Source organism: Ceratotherium simum, chromosome 15, assembly GCF_057802395.1.
Source record: "Ceratotherium simum simum isolate JZ-2026a chromosome 15, ASM5780239v1, whole genome shotgun sequence".
NCBI classification, from domain to species: Eukaryota; Metazoa; Chordata; class Mammalia; order Perissodactyla; family Rhinocerotidae; genus Ceratotherium; species Ceratotherium simum.
In genome coordinates, this window is record NC_141914.1 from 38,418,562 (window position 1) to 38,439,310 (window position 20,749).

At 42.7% G+C, this 20,749-nt stretch overlaps 1 pseudogene; it reads left to right on the forward strand.

Moving 5' to 3' along the window:
• The first annotated feature begins 13,783 nt into the window (after nucleotides 1-13,783).
• LOC101395317 (cytochrome c oxidase subunit 6C pseudogene) lies at nucleotides 13,784-14,011 on the forward strand (annotated as a pseudogene).
• Nucleotides 14,012-20,749: the final 6,738 nt, after the last annotated feature.

The window sequence follows — 20,749 nt, forward strand, 5'->3', positions numbered from 1 at the left end:
ATGCTGTCAGGAAGTGGGAATCATTCTATAACTGGATATTTTAACACATATTATCCAGAAGGAGGGCAGACTAGGGTGAGGCTAAAGCTATCATTGTAGAAGAGCAGCAGTCACTCATATCAGCCAAGACAGGGAGATGTTTAGTCATTCCTGTGGTTTGGACCATGTTCACATTTTGTCTGTGTTCAGACATGATTGCAGAGTACTCTTGTTTTTATCTAGATCCATCAAGGTCACAGAGTGACCTTGTCTGATGCTGATGTTGTGTGAAATTGTTTATGTGCAACAGAAGAACACAACGCCCAGTGGCGAGTGCCAGGCTGGCTCCCAGGTATAAGGGACTGCTTTCCTCTTTCTCATATCCTAACTGAAATAAAAAGGAGAGATAAAAATGATCGATAATAAAATAATATATATTTCCATATATATATTTCCATATGTAAATGCTCCAGCATAACTGTACATGATACAGATGGTTGCACATCCTTATGTGAATCTGTTTGGATTTAAATAAGAATATTGGGAGTGTTTCCTTACAATAAATCAGAAGAATGAAAGAGAGAAAGGTTCCAGTTAACATTGGAATTAAAATTAGTGTTAGGTTATGTAATAACACACCAGGCTCATTTGTATATGATAAGAGAAAGAAAGGATAACTCTCATGGAAACAGGAATAACGTGTTAAGCAAATTATAGGCTGTCAAAGAAGAAAATATAAGAAAGAAGAATGTTCTCATAACAGCATTGGCTTTATTTATAGGAGTAGTGTCAAAAAAATTCCTTCTGCATGACATGGAGCAAGGTAGTGATGAAATATCTCAGAGATCACATCTCCTGTCTTGAAGTTTCAATACTCATTCAAGGCATACATTACTGTTTAAAAAGACCTGGAAGACCATATATAATAAACCCCAAGATAATGCGTATTTCAGTATAATGGGATTCACTCCAGGCGCCTGAGCAGCCCTGGTTCCCAAACCTGAGTCTCAAACTGAGGCAAATTAAAGGGATAAGAACACTTACCCTACACAGGGTGGGCGCTATGATGAGAGATAATGTTGGGGACATGCATGGTTTCTTGAAGCTAGCCATTGTCATCATTTTGATCTGCACACGGACACCCACACACACACACACAAAGCAGATGGAGAGAGAGGATGGGTGCTTGCTTGGGTCTCCATGATTGAATGCAAGGTGCTTGATTGAATGTATGTGGTTGTGTTTGGAGGAGAATCCCAGGCAGTACTGTTGCAGGCTTTAGACAGTGTGGGCCCAGTATTGGGGGGATCCCGGGGGGTGGAGAGGACAGGTTGGACATAACTGAATTGGGACTTGCTCAGCTGGATATGTGGATAGCTGTGTACAACATGCTTTAATATATTTACCTTTAAGCCTTTTTTTTTTTGGTGAGGAAGACTAGCCCTGAGCTAACACCTGTTGCCAATCCTCTTTTTGCTGAGGAAGATTGGCCCTGGGCTAACATCCGTGCCCATCTTCCTCTACTTTATATGTGGGACGCCTGCCACAGCATGGCTTGATGAGCAGTGCCTACATCTGTGCCCAGGATCCGAACCTGCAAACCCTGGGCCGCCAAAGTGGAGCGCGCAAACTCAACCACTACGCCACTGGGCTGGCCCCTGAGCCTTTTTTTTTTTTTTTTTTTTGCTGAGGAAGATTCTCCCTGAGCTAACATCTGTGCCAGTCTTCCTCTATTTTGCATGTGGGTCACAGCCACAGCAAGGCCGCTGACAGGTGGTATAGGTCTGCGCCCAGGAACTGAAACCCAGGCTGCTGAAGTGGAGCGTGCCAAACTCAACCACTAGGCCACAGGACTGGACCCCATTTGAGTCTTTTTTTGATAGTACAGCCTCCTGGAAAATAGTTTTTTATTAACACTGCAAAAACGCAACCTTCCATTTTACATGATTGAGTTCTGGATCCCATTTATTTCACTGTGGCCTGGGGTTATTCTGTTTCATCAAGTGGTGGAGAACAGAGGCTGGATTAGAAGAGAATATAAAAGGTCTTAGAAAATTCAGGCCTTCAGAGGTGGGCCACTTGGGACTGTATCAGAGTAACAGTGAAAATCCTGAAAGACAGCAAGTAATCCAAAATACATAAAATAATACACAATTTTCACAAAATGTTTTCTTTGCATTGTGCTAAACATCTGGTGCTAATTTTTTTTAATGGCCTGTAAACCTATGTTGCCAACAAATTACAGCTGAGGCTCAATCTGTGGACTATACAATGACATGGGAAAAGGGAATTATTTTTTCTATGAAATCATTTTTAAGGGTTTCAAATGCTGTCAACACCATTGTCAGTAATTCTGAAAATAAATTTCTACCGTGGCTTTTTTCATTCCTTAACCTTATCCATGTGAGCAGAGAGCTTCCTTATCCCGCAGGGGGCTCTCATCCACTAGTAATGAAAATTTGCTTGCCTGATCTCATTACACAGCTCATATTCAACACCTTTCACCATCTCGTCAATTTTTCTTAGAACAGTATCATCAAAATTCAGTGGGATAAAAAAATCATTTCAGTTGGATTTTTTTCCTATCATCGTTCTAATAACCTGTCGTTCACTGGTAATTTGAGTTTTTTCTACGATGTGTTGCTTACCCTATTTGGCAAGCATTTATATTATTTTGAAAGAAAACAGCAACAACTTTATCCTCGACTCAAAGATGTTTTTTAACATTCAGTGAGGCCCGGCCCCGTGGCTTAGCGGTTAAGTGCACTCGCTCTGCTACTGGCGGCCCTGGTTCGGATCCTGGGCGCACACTGAGGCACCGCTTCTCTGGCCGTGCTGAGGCCGCGTCCCACATACAGCAACTAGAAGGATGTGCAACTATGACATACAACTATCTACTGGGGCTTTGGGGAAAAAAAAAAAAGGAGGAGGATTGGCAATAGATGTTAGCTCAGAGCCGGTCTTCCTCAGCACGAAGAGGAGGATTAGCATGGATGTTAGCTCAGGGCTGATCTTCCTCACAAAAAAAAAAAAAAAAATTCAGTGAAAATTCTAGTTTTCAAACTTTTCCTTTAAATCTCAGAAGTATGATATGCTGTCAGCTTTATAAATGTGTTTGGTTGTAAAATCTTCACTTTATCTTGTTGGAGTCAATATTTATTAAAAAAAGAAGTACAGAGTTGGCATGTTGGCAACTATTCGTATGCAGGCAGATGTAAAACCAAATTTTCAATATTCAACTGATTATTGTTGACTCTTTTCCTTTATATTTCACATTTTGTCATTCAGGCTAAAACAGTATATTCCTTTGTAAATGCAGAATCACCATGAAGATGACAGTTCCGACGCAGATGGATGTGATGACTCTAGTGACCCAAGCAGGATTGCCATTGGTGACTTTTCAAATGGTGAACTCTTAGGAAAGTTTTGAACAAAACACAGTACAATCTTTTCTTAACGTATGAAGTTGTAGCTTCCTAGGATATTTGGTACTTACTAAACCTTGCCAAAAAGAACAAAAACTTTGTGTTCATTTGTAAAATGGAATTAGTTCTGAGCCCAAATCATTATAAGCAGGTTTTTCACCTACATACTTCCAGGTTCAGTTAGATTCTAGAATTGGATCATTATAAACAGGTTTTTCACTTGTATTTCAAAGTCCTGAGGGACACAAAAGAAATCTTTTATCATGCCAGTATGGCCCCAGTAAACACCAGCAGTAACCCCTATTCATTATGGGAAAAAAAAAAATACAGATTTCCAAAATACCTCTGGGAGCAGTATCGCCCTGCAGAGAAGCATTAGTTTTCATGAGGACATACACATCTGTGCTTTGCAATCTAAGTTACACCTGCTTTACATAAAAATATAGTCACATAAACATGATCAGGGCTGTTTTAAGAGCTAATAATGTTCAGACCCTGACTTTGGAGGCCCTATCTTAATTATATCAAGTATATTAAAATGTACCCTCATCCCGCAGTAAATATACTAATAGCTAGACCTGTTATGTGCCAGGCACCATTCTAAGTCTTTTACAACAACCCTCTGAAGTAGGTACTATTATTATTCCCATTTTACAAATGAGGAACAGGCACAGAGAGGTTCAGTGACTTGCCCAAAACCACACAGCTAGTAAGTGGTGGAGCCAAAATACAAAGGTAGGCACTCTGATGCCAACATACTATGGCCTATGTAGCTCTTGCAGAGTTTATATTTAAGAAGAATTTAAGATAACATTTATGAGTTAGTTGAGTTACAGATGACTTAACCTTGGTCAATTTCAGTTGTGGAGTTTTTGTTTTGTGTTTTGAGCCAGTCTTTTTTTTTTTTTTTTTTTTAATTTTTGAGCCAGTCTTTTAATTTGAGGTCTCAACATTATTGTAAGGCCCTTGAAAGACCCTCAGATGCCCCAGTACCAAGCCTGCACTGTTTAAAGACTACAACAGCATCTTCCATGCAATCAGGAGACCCATGCAGTCACTCACCTTCTCTCTCCTTCTGTTTGTGTGTGTGTGTCAAAACAATGACAATGGCTGGCTTCTAGAGCACTGTGATCCATGCAGTCATTATCTCTAATTTTAGCACCCACCCTGTGGGATAAATGTTATCTCAATTTATAGATGAGGAAACTGGTGTCAGAATGATTAAGTGACCCACCCAAGGTTACACATAGCCTAAGAAATGACAGAGCTGAGATTTTATGGCTCCAAAGCCTCTGCCCCTCCCCTGCCCAGCTTTCCCATCTCTGTCTAACACTCCTTCTCCAGTCGTGGAACCTCAGCAGGTTTCCAACTGTCCTGCCACCCAGTTCCCGTCAGCAGAGATCGCAGCTACTGTTTCTTTCTCTACAGCTGCTGTCATCGCATTCCAGAACCAGATTAAGCCCTCAGATTCTCGCTAGAGCACAGCCAACCGCAGAGGTTGTTCTGCAGGGGAAACTCCGGGGGATGGTTTTCTCAACGCCAGACCTCACTTGCTCTTCTTTTCCTGGTCACCAAAGTCACCTGTCACTTCTCCTGACCGTGCTGTCTTCTTAGAGACCCCTTCCCCCTCAATCCTGGGGACCATGACTGCACCAAGTGCCCTCTCAACCTGGTTGCCTAGACCCCAGAGGATCCAAAGCAGGGGGGGTTGTTACCAACTGGTTTCCCTCTCTGGAGACTGAGACAGACCCCACGGGCCCTTCACCTGGAGGTCTCAGAGAATGAGGTTGACACAGCCAGATTTTATTGGGCATATGGTAAAATAGAGAAGGCTGAGAGAAGGGAGGGAGTGGAGACATAGGCAGAGAGAAGCAAACAAGAGAGACCTTCCAGAGCCAGAGAGGGACCACGCATGGGCACAAAAATGAGAGAAAGAAACTTGGTCCTTGCCTTTCCAGTCCCCAGATCCTCGTAAGGTCTCCTACCCTTCCTATCCTTAGACTCTGTGAAATCTGCCAGTATCCTTCCAGTGAATTCCTTTCTTGCAACCAAAGTTCCCTGCATCACCTGCTGAGCTGCACTGCAGCCCTAGGTGCTCAACCCCTGGACAGGAGCAAAAAGGACCAGCTCATCATCCCAGCCCCTGCCCACTCTCGACTGGCAGGTGGTGGCACTAAAGTGAGTTTTCCAAGGGCCTGTCACCTGTTCTCCTCTGAGTCACAACCACTTACCCCTAGGGCCTTGCCTGGGGTGCTGGGTTCTGCTCATAGCCACACCGAGGGCCCCAGCCCACTTTGCTCTAGCTAAGCCCTGTCCTTCAAGCGGCTAGATCTGCTCCCTGAGGTCCTCCCTTCCATGCTCCCTCTGCCAATTCCAGACTCCGAAGACTCAGCAGTGACACAAATGGCTCAAAGCCTGCCCTGCCCCACTCACTGGATGGTACGTCTCAGTTCAGAGGCTTATCTGGTTACCTGAGCTTGCTAGGCCCACCCAATAGAGCATCTCACAGCCAGTAAAATGATGGTCACCTGATGATCAGAAATATATTCCCAAATCTACATCATGGAGAGTAGATGTGTAGACATGCTTGTAACCAGACATGTCTTCATAGAAACAGTATAGTAAGCATCATGGCTGATTTTTCTTTGTTTCTTTTTTTGCTTAAACATTTTTCTGGTTTTACTACTCATCACAACATGGATGACTCTCACAGAGACAATGATAAAAGACACCAGACTCCCAAGAGCGGATACTATGTAACTCCACATATATGAAATTCAAAAATAGGGAAACCAATCCATGATGATAGGAGTCAGAACAGTGAGAATTTCTTTGTTGACTGGAAGGGGAATGAGGGAACCCTTTGGGGTGCTGGAAATGGTCCCTCTTGATCTGGAGAAGTGGTCACATGGGTTTATACACGTGGAAAGATTTGTCAAGCAGTACCTTCAAGATTAGTGCACTTAATCGCATATAAATTATATCTTGATTAAAAAGTACTGGGGGGGCCAGCCTGGTGGCATAGTGGTTAAGTTTGCCTGCTCCACTTCAGCAGCCTGGGGTTCTCAGGTTCAAATCCTGGGAGCGGACTGACGCACCGCTTGTCAAGCCATGCTGTGACAGCGTCCCATATAAAGTAGAGGAAGATGGGCATGGATGTTAGCCCAGGGCCAGTCTTCCTCAGCAAAGAAAAAGAGGAAGATTGGCACTGGATGTTACCTCAGGGCTAATCTTCCTCACAAAAAGAAAGTACTGGGGCTGGCCTGGTGGCATAGCGGTTAAGGTCGCATGCTCCGCTTTGGCAGCCCGGGTTTCACGGGCCTGGATGCCAGGCGCAGACCTGCGTACCACTTATCAAGCCATGCTATGGCAGGCATCCCACATACAAAGTAGAGGAAGATAAGCACAGATGTTAGCCCAGGGCCAATCTTTCTCAGCAAAAAAAATAGTACGAAAACATTTATTATGGATTCCTCCCTTCCTCAAGGGTATTTCCTAGGTGGCATACTTGTCACCTTGCTGATCTGTCTTCTGAATTGCTGGGTCCCTTTTCCTCCTTCCTGTGCCCAGAGATTCTCCTTTCTGGAAGCTTGGTTTGGAGCTGAGAGCTACCAAATGGAATTAACATACTCTTGAGGGACTCCAGGTTCTACATTCCAGGTGGCAGTTATCAAGTTATTGCCTCTCTGCTCCAAGTCTATTGCTCCCTGATAATGGAGCTGGACCCTGAAGTATTTCTCCTTTGCCAGCCAGCCGAATGCTAAGCCTTCTCAGTAGTGGGCACTGGAAGGAGTCTAGAGGAGGAAGGGGCCAGGCTTCCAGCTTCCGGCGTGCTCCCCAGGGCAGCCTCCTGCAGCACAAGACAGCTGCACACAGTTCTTGTAGCGCCCAGCAGCCAGCAGCACCAGCACCTGTCCGTGGGCAGCTCCCCCAACTCTTCACCCCAGGGATCTCTTTCTCAGTGAGTCCTGCTGGCACAGCACCTCCCCATCCAGCGAGCCCTGGCTGCGCCTTCTTCAGTGAGGTCTGGATCTCAGCCCCTCGGAGGGAGACCTTCTTGCAGATTTGTTCCTTCTTTGGGTGCTCTATCTCAGCTCTAGGGGTAGTGGCCAATCCCTGTATCCCACTACTCCTATATTCACTCGAGCTTTATCCACCAATTACTAGCCAACCTTCCTTTATCCCAAACCCTGTTATAGTTAGTAATTATTTATATTAAACTTGCCCTGGTCAAGTCACTGTGTGGTTTCTGTCTCCTGATGGACCCTGACTGATACATTCCCCATGTGGGGTCTGGGGGTGTGGGGTTTGCAAATAGAAGTAGCAGTTGTCTGAGTAGCGATGCACTGAGGTAGAAGGCTCCGTTACCAAATTGCTGAGTGATCCTGGGGTTCTTAGTCCCTTTGGGCTGCTGTAACAAACTACCATAGACTGGGTGACTTAGCAAATTATTTCTTACAGTTCTAGGGGCTAGAAGTCTGAGATCAGGGTGCCAGCGTGGTGGGGTTCTTGGTGAAGGCCCTCTTCCTGGCCACCTCCTCATTATATCCCCACATGGCAGAGAAGGAGACCATCTCTCTTGTGTCTCTTCCTATAAGGGCACTAATCCCATTCATGAAGGCTCTGCCCTCATGACTAATCATCTCCCAAAGGCCCCATCTCCAAATACCATCACATTGGGGGTTAGGATTTCAACATATGAATTTTGAGGGGGACACAAACATTCAGCCCATAACATTGGGAAAGTCACTTTTCCTCTCTGGCCTCAATTTCTCCTGGGGTAAATTGGAGAATGTGCCCACTTCTCTTCTAACTTCACAGAGATTTTGTGGGAATAAAGTGGGAGCCCTGTGAGTTCCACGGTGGAAAGGTTCTGCTAACATTGCTCGAGCTGTTTGTTGTTACTCTAACCATAATGACAGCTTTATCTTAAACACTCACCAGCCCAGGATCACTGCCTACTGAAGTGGCTCATAAATTGACTGTCATGTAAACCCAGGCCTCTGCATTAATCACCACCCCTCCCACTGCAGGGAGGGAGGAGATGGGTGAAGAAATGCAAGAAGGCCTGGAGGCTTTTGGAGGTAAGCGGGGGTAGCAGGACCTCTGGGAGATTCAAGGCAAGGGCAGATTTTAAGACCCACACCCTGTCTACACCCTCAGATTAAGCTAATAATAGGGGTTTACTTAGCATCAAATTTGCGACGCTGTTCCCCAGCATATATTTGACACTGATCAGTGCTGAAATATGATGCCCTCGTGTAGGATCTCAGCACTGCGCAACTCCAGGTGGTGCCATGCATGTCATAGTTTTGCAAATAGCTCTCCTTGGTGTTGGGCAGTATACAGCCTGTGCAGCCATGCGCAGTAGCCCTGCTCAACTGAGTGAGCCTGAGGCTCTGGCCACAAGTCCCCTGTGGGCCATCTTCTCCAAGGTCCTGAAGGGAAGGCCCTTTAAGCAAATTTATGACACAGAGAACTTGCGCCAAACCTCCGGGGGCCACAGAACAATCATACTGATTTCTACCTGACTGTCCTTTGCCAACCAAAGGGCAGCATACCGTCCCGGGTTTCCTTCTCTGCCCGTAGTTCTTCCACCAGTACCACCATCTTCAGGCTTACAAAATTCCTGATCTATTAGCATGATGTATCACACATCATTACTTCAGAACAAGGAACCCATCTTATGGCAAAGGAACTGTGAAATGGACATATGATGGCAGGATCTACTGAACAGCACCCAGAAACAAACAGCCTAAGAGAACATTGTAATGGCCTGTTAAAGTCTCATTTAAGGCACCAGCTTGGGAACAACACCCTGTGGGGTTGAGGAGCATCCTCTAAGATGAAGGCCAATGGGTGATATATAGTATTATTTTCTCAGTAACTGTTTGACATGGGTCCAGAAACCAAGAAGTAGAAGTAGGATTGACTCCTCCCACCATCACTCCCAGTGGCCCACTTTCAGACTTGGTGCTTCCTGTACCCACAGCTTTATGCTCTGTTGTATTAGAAGACCTGGCTCCTGTAGAAGGGGAGACAAGGAGAAAATGATACTGGCTCAATACAGGGTTGACCTAAGGGAAGCCATATTGTAGAGGGAAAACCATATTGTGACTTGGAATGAGCTCTGACCAACTCTAGACTTTACGGCCCCTCCCAGCTGCTTTAAGTTGATAACTTTGCTCTTTTGAGTTCCTTAGGAATGTGATGTGATGACCCCCGGGCAGAGAGTCTATGCCATCATCGATGACAACTGAAAGATCAGGGTATAGGGCGTTGCTCCAGCCTCTGATGCATATCAAGTAAAACACAAGACTGCCAGGAACTAAGACCAGATGGATGCCCCCACCCTGAGACAAGATGCCTCCACCCAGTAATCAAATGGATGCCCCTACCCTGGGCCAGATGCCTCCCCCACTCAGAGACCAGCCCCCTCTATAACTGGCCTGTAGTCTTTGTTCTATAAGATGGTTCTTTGAGACGTTAGTCTGCCATGTTCCCCCTTGCTAGCAAGCTGTAATAAACTGCCCTTTCTTTTCCACCACCTTGCCTCTTGATGATTGGCTTTTGTCTCATGGCGAGCAGATCGTCCCCCTTGTGCAGTAACAAGTTTTGCACAGACTTCAATCAGTTCTTTGCCTGTACAACCTGATGGTGCCTTGCCTTGGGCCCAGTGCTGCACACGTCTAGTTCTGTCCTCAATGCTTTGGCACTTAACATAGGTGCAACCCAAAATACAGGAGGATTTAAGATTTATGGAGTATTCTTAGAGTTTAAGTCTTAGATCAACGGGGGGTGGAAGCCAAAGGATAAATTCTTCCTCTTTCATCCCCCACACAGACAGCTCTGAGATGCATTCATGAGACTTTTGAGAAAGTCCTCTAATTTGAGCACCAGTCACGCATAGCCTGGTCAACGCACAAACACATCCATCCTTTGCTGTTTCATTTCCTTGTTCTTTACTCTTTCTCCCTGAGATCACATTCCCAAATAAACTGACCACGTGAAAGCCTTTATCTCAGTCTATGTTTTGGAGAAAACAAAGATAAGATGCATGACCACACCTAATAACTGCAGAGGAAGCTGGGAAAATGATATCACTGGGCAGTTATGTGTCCAGTTTCTGTCACTATGGAAGGAGCGGGTTTTGGTGGCCAGCTAACAGTTTCCATTCCATCAGGGAAGTGTAGAAACATATGACAAATGACCCATCCAAAGAGGTAAAAATAATAAAAGTTTTAATGCTTAAAAGTATAAGTAGTAAAACTGCCCTTGTCTGAAAAGGAGGGGACATTTCCTTGGCTGTCACCAGCACAGTGGAGAGAGAAGAGGAGAATTCCAAGGGTCAGATGGCTGGAATGTGACCACACTTAATGGACAGGAAGGAAAGAATGAACCATTAAAAGAGAAAAACATAAGAAGTTTGGGAGGGGTTGGGAGAGGATGAGCAAAATCAGGGGGTAAGGTTGCTAGTCACAAACCTATCGTGGCTATAGGTAAACTATAAATTTGGCTATAAACATCATCAACGTGAGAGTCCTGACTTGCCTCCCTTCCCTGTCAAAACTCTTCCCTCTCTTGACTCAGGGTCTCTGCTTTCTTTTCTGTCTCAAAAGAAGCTGTTTCTTCTTGCTTAGATTCATCCCTCCCTTGTGTTTCAGACTCTCACTGTTCAGAACTTGCTTCAAATATCTCCTCTCCCTTTCTTCTCTTCATTTTCACGGATTCTTTCCCCTTGTTTGGATTTCCCTCATTTTTCTTTCCTTTTTCCTTTCCTCCAAACAGAGGAACAGAACAGTCATTTGCCTTGTCTCCACATCCTCACCACCTACCCTTGACCCATCCCAGCCTGGCTTCAGCCCCTGACCCTCAATGGAGACTGTCCCAAGATCACCAATGACTCCCAGTTGCCAGGCTAAGGGCTTCTTGTCTGTCTTAACCCTACTGGACTCTGCACTACTTGTCACTTTGGACCACTCCCTTACTCTGAAAACTCATTGCTCCCTGTGTCTTCTTGACTCTTCTCCTACATTTCTGCCTTCTCCTTCTCATGAGCTTTTTTGGTTCCTCCTGCCCTGTAAATATGGGTTCTCCCAGAAGTCCAATCTTTGGCTCTCTTCTTGCTATACACATTCTCTCCAGACAATCTTGTCTGCCCACATTACTTCAACTTTTCTTTTTATTAAGATATTTCCCAGAGTTCTATCTCTCCTCCTGTATTTCACAACCACATTTCCAATAGTTGTCTGGACATTTACACATGGAAAACCAACCAACATTTCAAACTCAAGTAGTTCTTGCCAGAGAATAACTATCCCTTTGCTGTATGACAGTTCCGGCTTATACATATTTAAAGTATTTTATATTTGTACTATAATGATAAGAAAAGCAAGGCTATTTTCATGCTGAAACAACCACACACATACAGACAACCCTGGGATCCTGATCAAGAGGAGTTGGCAAGCATCCCTCCAACACCCTGGATTCCCAGTACCTGATTTTGTTCTCCACCCTTCCTCCCCAACGCACTTGATGACCATTTCATAGATTTTCACTTACCAGTAACTGAAGTCAACAATCTCAGTCATGCATCCCAGTTTCGGCTCTCATCTGCTATCTTTCTAGCTCACTCCTCCATTACCCAAACTCCAGCAATGCTTTGCTTCACAAGGACCTAAGATCAATTGATCCTATCACCTTCCCCAGTCCTTGATCCCCAGATGCCCCCTCTCCCCTCCTTGCCAAATTTAATTTCCTCAGCCAATTATTATAATTGCTCTATTTATCACAATCTTCATTCCTTTGCCCCTCTTTCACTTCATGGTACTCTGTTGGAAAAACTACATGCCAGGTTAAATCCAGCCCTCTACCTACTCCACATCTGCCCTCATGAACCTGAATCTGGCTGGAGAAAAAGACACAACCTCTGACTGTTTTTACTCTAAATTCATCGTCATTAACCTCAAACACATCTCTACCATAGCCAGGCAATCATACTACACATCCTAATCCTTTCACTTTCCTATAGTCCTAAATGATGATTTTTCACCGATCTTCCTCTTAGACCTCCAAGGCCTTCTCTATCTTCACTCTTCCTTGTGATCTTGCTTCCTATTTTACCAAGGAAATGAAATTTGTCAAAAGAGAACTGAGCTGGACTCCCACCACCACATCCCACCTACCGCATCTGTGCCAGCATACTCTATATTACCTCCTTTGACTATAGATAAACCACCCATGGTCTTGTCTAAAGCCAACTCCTCACCTACTCAAGGACATCTCTCCAGTCACTATCCTCTCTCTCTCACATCATCAGATTTTCCCTGTTTACTGCATCTTTCCCATAAGCATATAATCATACTATTATTTTTCCCTCAAAGAAAAACTCTTTCTTGACCTTTCCTTCTCCTCCAGCTACCATCCCATTTCTCTGCTTCCCTTCACAGAAAAGCCATTTGAAAGTATTACTTGTACTCGCTGTCTCTAATCCCTCTCTTCCAATTCTCTATCGAATCCACTTCAGTCAGGCTTTTGCCCCTACCACACTAATGAAATGTCTCTGAACAAGGTCACCAGTGACTTCCATGTTGAAAAATCCCATGATCAGTCCTCAGTCCTCATCTTACTTGTCCTATCAACAGCATCTGGCACAGTTGACCGCCCCTTCCTCCTGGAAATACTCTCCACCAAGATGTCACACTCTCTGGGTTTTCCTCCTTCCTCACTGGCTATTCCTTCTCAGCCTCCTGGTCTTCATCTTCTACTTCTTCACTTTGGAGTACTCCAGGGTGCTTCTTCACTTCTTTCTCTATACTAACTCTCTTGGCAATCTCATCCAATGTTATGATTTTAAATATCTTTATATGCTGAAAATTCCCAAACTTATATTTCCAGTCCTGAACTCTTCCTTGAATTCCAAATTTGTATATTCAACTGCCAAAAGAGAATTCCTGATTTTACCCCACCCTCCAAATCTACTCAATCCGCAATCTTCAGGTAATAGCAATTCTATTTTTCCATCACTCAGCCCAAAAACCTTGGACCTTGATACTTCTTTTTCTTTAACACCCAAATCCAATCCATTAAAATACCCTGCTTTTTCTCTACATTCAGAATATATTGAGAATCTCGTCACCAACACTAGTACCACCCTGGTACAAACCCCATCATTTCTCACCTAGATTATTACACCACTCTCCTGACTGATCTTTCTGCTTCCATCTTTGCCTCTCCCAGTCTATTCACCACCCACCAGCCAGAGTGATACCTTCAAAACACAAGTCAAATAAAATTGCTCCTCTGCTCAAAATCTTCTAACGGTTTCTCAAATCATTCACAGTAAAAACCAAAGTCTGAGTGTTAAGGAGAATAGCTCCATGGCTTGCAGTGCTTTGGCAAAACCTCAGATGTGGGGCGTCCTGGCAAGGTGTCTGTGACCTCATATTGTTGGAGTATTTGTTCTATCCCTAGGGGTTGCAACTGTCTTCAAGTTTGCTGTGGCTGAACCAAGAAAGAAAGCATACACAAATTTCCACAGAAATTATAATTCTGTGAAAGATTTTGAGGAGATGAGAAAGACTGATATCTTTCAGAGTGCAAAGTGATTTGGAATGCAAAGAATTTCTTTGGATCGAGTTCCATGGAAGTTTGTCACTGACCTATGTTCCTGAACTACAACATGAATATGTGGGCTAGGGAATAGTTTCTCTTGATAAATAAACAGTTAACAACAACAACGAAAACCAAAGTCATTTCGGTGACCTACTAGGCTCTTCAGGCCTCTCGTTGCCTCTGACCTCATCTCCTGCTACTCCCCACTCTCACTCCCTTTGTTTCAGCCACTTTGGTCCCTTCACAGTTTCCCAAACACTCCAGACCTGCTCCTACCTCATGGCTTTTGCACAGGAATATCTTCTCCCAGACGACCTCATGGCTCACTCTCCCATCTCCTTCAATCTTGGCTCTAAAGTCACCTTCTCAGTGAGGCCTTCCCTGACCACACTATTTAACGTTGCAACTGCCTCCCAACATTCCCAATCTCCCTTACCCTTCTCTATTTATTATAATATTTATCAGTTTCTAACATACTAAGCAATTGATTTATTATGTTTACTGTCTGTTAACTCTCACTAGAATATAAGCTCCGTGAGAGTATAGATTTTGTTTTCTTTGTTGATGTATTCCTAGTGCCTAGAACAGAGCCTGGGATATTGTCAACTTAAGTAAACATTCATTCCATGAATGAATAAAATGGATGTGTCTTGAACATTTATTGGTCTCAGATGTTTCAATCAATCTGAGAGCTACCACAAGGGAGCTGTGTGCTTGAAGTGTTTTTCAGCAAACAGGGCCTCTCAGAAACCCACTAGGGAGTATGTATTTATTTATAACAACCATTACCAATGCATTACCACTTATAAAGTATCATCCATATTGATTTTATCCTCACAACCTTATGAGGTAGGTATTATTCTTATCATCATATTTTATAGACGAGGAAACTAAGGTGCAGAGGTGTTAAGTAACTTCTGGAAGATAACATAGCTAATAAATGGCTGAATTGGGATTCAAATCCTGGCTATTCAGGTTGCATGCCCTATATTGATATCTTTGTCCTACACTGCTCAAATTTTAGAAATGAGAGAGATAATTTTCTACTATTTGTGCGAGGCGGAGGGGAGGCTGAAGTAAACAATGGTGGAGAAGGCCCAGGAATATGGTGCCTGCCCAGGAGCCCACATGGACACTCAGGAGATTAGACCCAGATACTGTATGACAAGAGAAGTAGGCAAGAATCCTAGCTTCACATAAAGAATACATGGCCTTGGCATTCAGCTAGAGAACATGCTTCAGATGTCCCCCAAGAGCCAGATAGAAATAGGTCAGGGGCAAGGTAGGATGCAAGGGCCAAGGAGACCACTAGATCGGGGGGAAAGGACATTTGTGCCAGGCATGTACTAAGAACTTCACATTTATTACCACATTTAAGCCCCACAGCCAATGAGGTACAGGTAGGGCAGTTACCCCATTGAGGTTCAGAGAGAGAGAGAGTGACCTGCTCAAGGTTGCACAGGTGGTCTCCTGTGAGAGTAGTGCACATTGGCCTGAAGCCCAAAGGAAGGATTTGTGAGACCACATCAAGTGTGTTTTCCTCAGTCAAGAATCCAGGTTCCAGGGCACCCTGGGAGGCTCTGGACCAACATGGAGCCGATGCACAGTCAGTCTAGGCCAGGGCCACAGGAGAACTCTGACTTTGGTTTCAGAGAAAGGCCTGAGATGCAGGCTCTTTCAACTCAGAAGAGTTGACTGAGTTGGGGCTGACTCAGGGCTGAGTCCCCCTAGCATCCAAGCAAACGCTGTGAGGAAGAGACTCAGCTCGGCCAAGGCTGTAACTGCCGGAGGACAGGGAGACTGTACTGGGATCCCAGCCATGCCTTTGCCTTGGTGCTTTCTCAGTGTGTTTGGGCCTCCTTTTCTCAATAATTCTGTGAGTTTGAGAACAAATCATGCTGGGCTTTAACAGGTGGTCTGTAAGGAAAGGGAAGAAGTTGGAACCACACACACACAAGGGAACTAACCTGGTTCTGAGGGGAGCGAGTGTGCAGAGAGCTCAGGCTTGATTTTATATCAGAGGAAGTCCAGTCTAGTGGGTGGGTCCAACCTAAGGGATTGGTTAAATGAACTACGGTAGCTCTCACGATGGGGTAGAAAGCAGCCTTAAACACCATACGGCACACAATCATCTAATGACAGGGACAGATGTTCAATATAACACATAACTACATTTTTGCTAAGTTAAAGACATTTTTCAACGGTGTGTAGAATGTGAAACTTCAGATCCAGGGGCAGGTGCAGGGTCTTCAGTTCCAGCCACCACCTGTGAACCACGGGCGGAGGCTCTCTCAGTTCTCAGGCACAACCACACCAGACTGCCATCTGGCCCGGGAGTGATGGTCGGGATCACATCCAGATCCTGGTGGTTCTTATAGAACCATCTTCTTTCCCTTTCCAATGGGGCTGCTTTTCTTGTAAACACTCAAAACTCTAAAAGAAGAGATTTCCAAATAAAGATGGCAGATTAAATATCTCTGTTTATTTCCATTCCCTCCCACATCCTCACTAAAAGTAAAGGATTATAAAAAGCAGATAAATCTACAGCCACAAGAAAATGAGAGATGGTCCATCAACAGATGGGAGATTTTGACAAAATTCTGGAAGACGGGAAGCAGAAGGAGTGACAACTAAAGTAGCAGAATAAAGGAAGCTGCAGATTAGAATATTGGCACCAAGAAAAAATACAGAAAAGAACCATACAGCTCTACAGAATGTCAGAGAAGTTCAGTTCTCTAAGAAATCAGGTATAGTAACACAGCAGAGGAGAAGAGTGATATGTAGCATTGAAAACACCGTAGCTGATTGAAAGTCTAATCAGAATATAGATGATCCCCCTTTCTCTCCTTCCTCTAGCTCCCCTGTGGACAAAACCAGACATCCATCCTTCAGGGAGGAGAATAGAGGTTCCTTTCCTGGAGAAATGAGTGGGCCCAGAGGAAAGAATTGCACATTGTGGCATTAGAAGATCCCCCAGCAGAATCGCCAGCTCCTACACAATCACCTCTAAGCAAAGCCCACTCCCGCAACATACACACAGACCTCCTAATAGCCTATTTGTGCCACACTCTTAAATATGAGCAGTCCATCAAACATCACTAGAAATTTGAGGAACGCTTCCAAAATAAATAAAACTGAGATTTTAAAAATGACTCTACTGAGTTCCCGTGGGATAATGATAGTTTCCTACATCCAAATCTCTTCATACAACCTCCAAAACCCGTACAAATTAACAAGGAGAGCAACTCAAATCACATATAATCCATATCTACACCATAACTACAAGGCAGAGATTCAACAAACTTTAATTTACACGTAAGAGGGAAAATTAAACATATGATATCAGCAAAGCTGGCTCAAGAGCCCACTCCAGAGCAAAGTCAGGTGAAGACTGCGTAGAAGAGGGAAGGGGGCAGTGGGGTCCTGGCAGTGGAAGAACATGAATAAGTCAGCACTTCAGAAAGAGAGGGTCTCATCTTGAGTGGAGGAATGCTGACAATAGGTCTGTGACCTGGTGGGTCAGAGCACTGGCTACTGAGGAAGCTAGAAGAGGCTCAAAAGGGCACAGGACCAGAAGTAACAATCTTGGAAAGCCTCCACTTCTAGGGAGAGGAAGGCAACTTAGAAGGAGGAGGCATTATGCAAATTCTGGGAGGTGAAGAAAAGAAAGGAAAAATAGTGGAAAGTAGAAGTCCTACAGAAACAAAAGAAATCACAGAAGCAGAAGACACACCAACCTCTCCCTCACAAGAGCACAATCTATTAAAGAACTTTCACTTCACTTATCAACTGAAGAGGGCACTCTTGAACTAAGAATCTTAGTAAGCCACTTGGGCCAGCTCCGGTGGCCTAGTGGTTAAGTTTGGCGCACTGCACTGCGGCAGCCCAGGTTCGGTTCCCAGGTCCAGAACTACACCACTGGCCACGCTGTGGCAGAGGCTCACGTACAAAAAGAGGAAGACTGGCAACAGATGTTAGCTCAGGGCGAATTTTCCTCAGCAAAAAACAAAAAAGAATTTTAGTAAGCCACTCAAGCCCTTCACCCCTCCCAACAAAGAAATGCCTGTTATTGACGGTCCAGTAAAATTCAACATACTTTTGAATAAACAAATGACAGGTAACGTCTATTCCAAGCCTCTATGAGAAGAAAATGAAAAGTGAGAGTCTAATATCTCTAGCTGATGAATTTACTCCCCTCCAAACAACAAAGAAACAGATGAAAATTGTGACACAATATCCAACACAAATTAAATAGTGTTAAATAGGCATTTAAAGATATAAAAGAATACCAAAATTCAAAAATTCAGCATAGAAATGGACAAAAAACAAGATGAGAAATGAGTTAATCAAACTCAGGAAAGAGATAGAAGAAAAGTTAAATAGCAATATACACAAATATCGAATCAATATGTTGTACACCTGAAACAAATATAATGTTATATGTCATTTATGCCTCAACAAAAAACTTTTTAATTAAATCATTTCAGAAATAAAAATTAGGGCCGGCCCCGTGGCTTAGCGGTTAAGTGCGCGCACTCCGCTGCTGGTGGTCCGGGTTCGGATCCCAGTCGCGCACCGACGCACCGCTTCTCCGGCCATGCTGAGGCCGCGTCCCACATAGAGCAACTAGAAGGATGTGCAACTATGACATACAACTATCTACTGGGGCTTTGGGGGAAAAATAAATAAATAAAATTATTTAAAAGAAATAAAAATTAAATCACAAGATGCTCAAAGGAGAATAGGTTCAACTTCAACTAAAAATATAATAATGGATATAGCCAAGAGAACAAAACAAATAAACAGGTAAAAATGATCAGAGAAAAGGTGATAGTTATAGAGAATAGGCAAAAAAGAGCCCTAAACATATAACTGGAGCTGCTGAAAAAGCAAAACAAAACAATGGAATGAAACTAATATTTAAAAGTATAATCCAATAATGATTGGAGTAGTGATTACACAACTGTATATTATTTGTCAAAACTCATCAGATTGCACACTTAAAATTGGTGAATTTTATTTTATGTAAATTATACCACCACAAAGTTGATTAAAAATTAAATTCCTATAAAATATTTAACCCAAAAATTATAATCCCAGAAAACTTTCTGAAAATAAAACCTGCCTAAATCTACATGCTGAATGCACCTATGTACATAGGAAAATTGGCCAGAGTGGTCGACTCTGAGACATATGTGAGTAAAACTATCACAAAAATAAAGAAAAAATCCTCTTTGCAAGATTTCCAAAATACAAACAAAATAAAGAAAAATCAATTTGTCGTCCTATGGGATAATCTCCAGAGCAAAACTAAACGAATAGTGAAAAAATGTATAACTGAAAATTTAATAGAAGGAAAAAGGGCTTATAGAAAATATTTTCTTAATCTAAAAAACCAAGAAAAGAAGAAAAAAAGGAACATAAAACAGGTGGATCAAATAAAATATAAATAGATGGTAGTTATAAACCCAACTCTATCTGTACTAACATTAAATGCAAATAGACTAAATATTGCAAGTAAAAGACTAAGATTGTCAAACTGTGTTTAAAAAATGCTGCTTATAAGAGACACATTAAATATAAGGACACAAATGGCTGAAAGTAGAAGGATGAAAGATGTTATTCCACATAAACACTAACCCAAAGATAGTTTTGATACTAATGTCAGACAAAGTAGACATTAAGATATAAAACATTAGTAGAGATAAATAAGCTCATTTCATAATGATAAAGCAGCCAATCCAATGGGAGTGAATACTAAATCTGCATGCACCCAATCACACAGCTTTAAAATATATAAAGAAAACTTGGCAGAACTAAAAGGAGAAAAAGACAAATTCACAATTGTAGAGGGAAATTTTAACACATCTCTCTAAACATCTGATAGAACAAGTGCACACACACACACACACACAAACTAATAAGAATGTAGAAATCTGAACAAGACAATTAAAAACTTGACCAAATTGATGTATATAGAACACTACACCCAGCAATGACAGAATACATATTATTTTCAAGTGCACATTAAAATTTATTAAAATTGACCACATACTAGGCCATAACAGATGCTTCAGCAAATTTCAAAGGATTCAAATCATTCAGAGTATGTTCTCTAACTATAGTGATACCAAGCTTTAAAAAAATCAATAACAAAAAGATAACTAGAATATTTCCAATTACCTGGAAATTAAACAATATACTTCTAAATAATCCATGGATCAAAGAAGAAATATATCAGAAATTATAAAATATTTCAAACTGAATGATAATAAAGATATATCAAAATTTGTGTAATGCAGCTAAAACAGTGCTTAGAGGTAAATACATAGTCTGGAATGCTTATATTAGGAAAGAAGAAAGACTGAAAACCAGTAATTTAAGTTTCCATCTCAAAAAAAAAAACTAGTAAAAGAACAGGTAAATAAGAGAGAAAATAGAAAATAAAAATAAGAGCAGAAACCAATGAAATAGTAAAGAGAGAAAATCAACAAAGCCAAGTGTTGGGTTAATGAAAAGATCAGCAAACCCTTGTTAAGACAAATCAAGAAAGAGAAAAAAACACACACAAAATACCAATGTCAGGAATAAAAAGGGGGAAATCACTACAGATCCTACCAACATCAAGAGATAATAAGAGAATATTATAAACAACTTTATACCAATATATTTTGCAATATGGATAAATGGGACAACATCCTCACAAAATTTATCAGAGCTAGAAGAAGAAA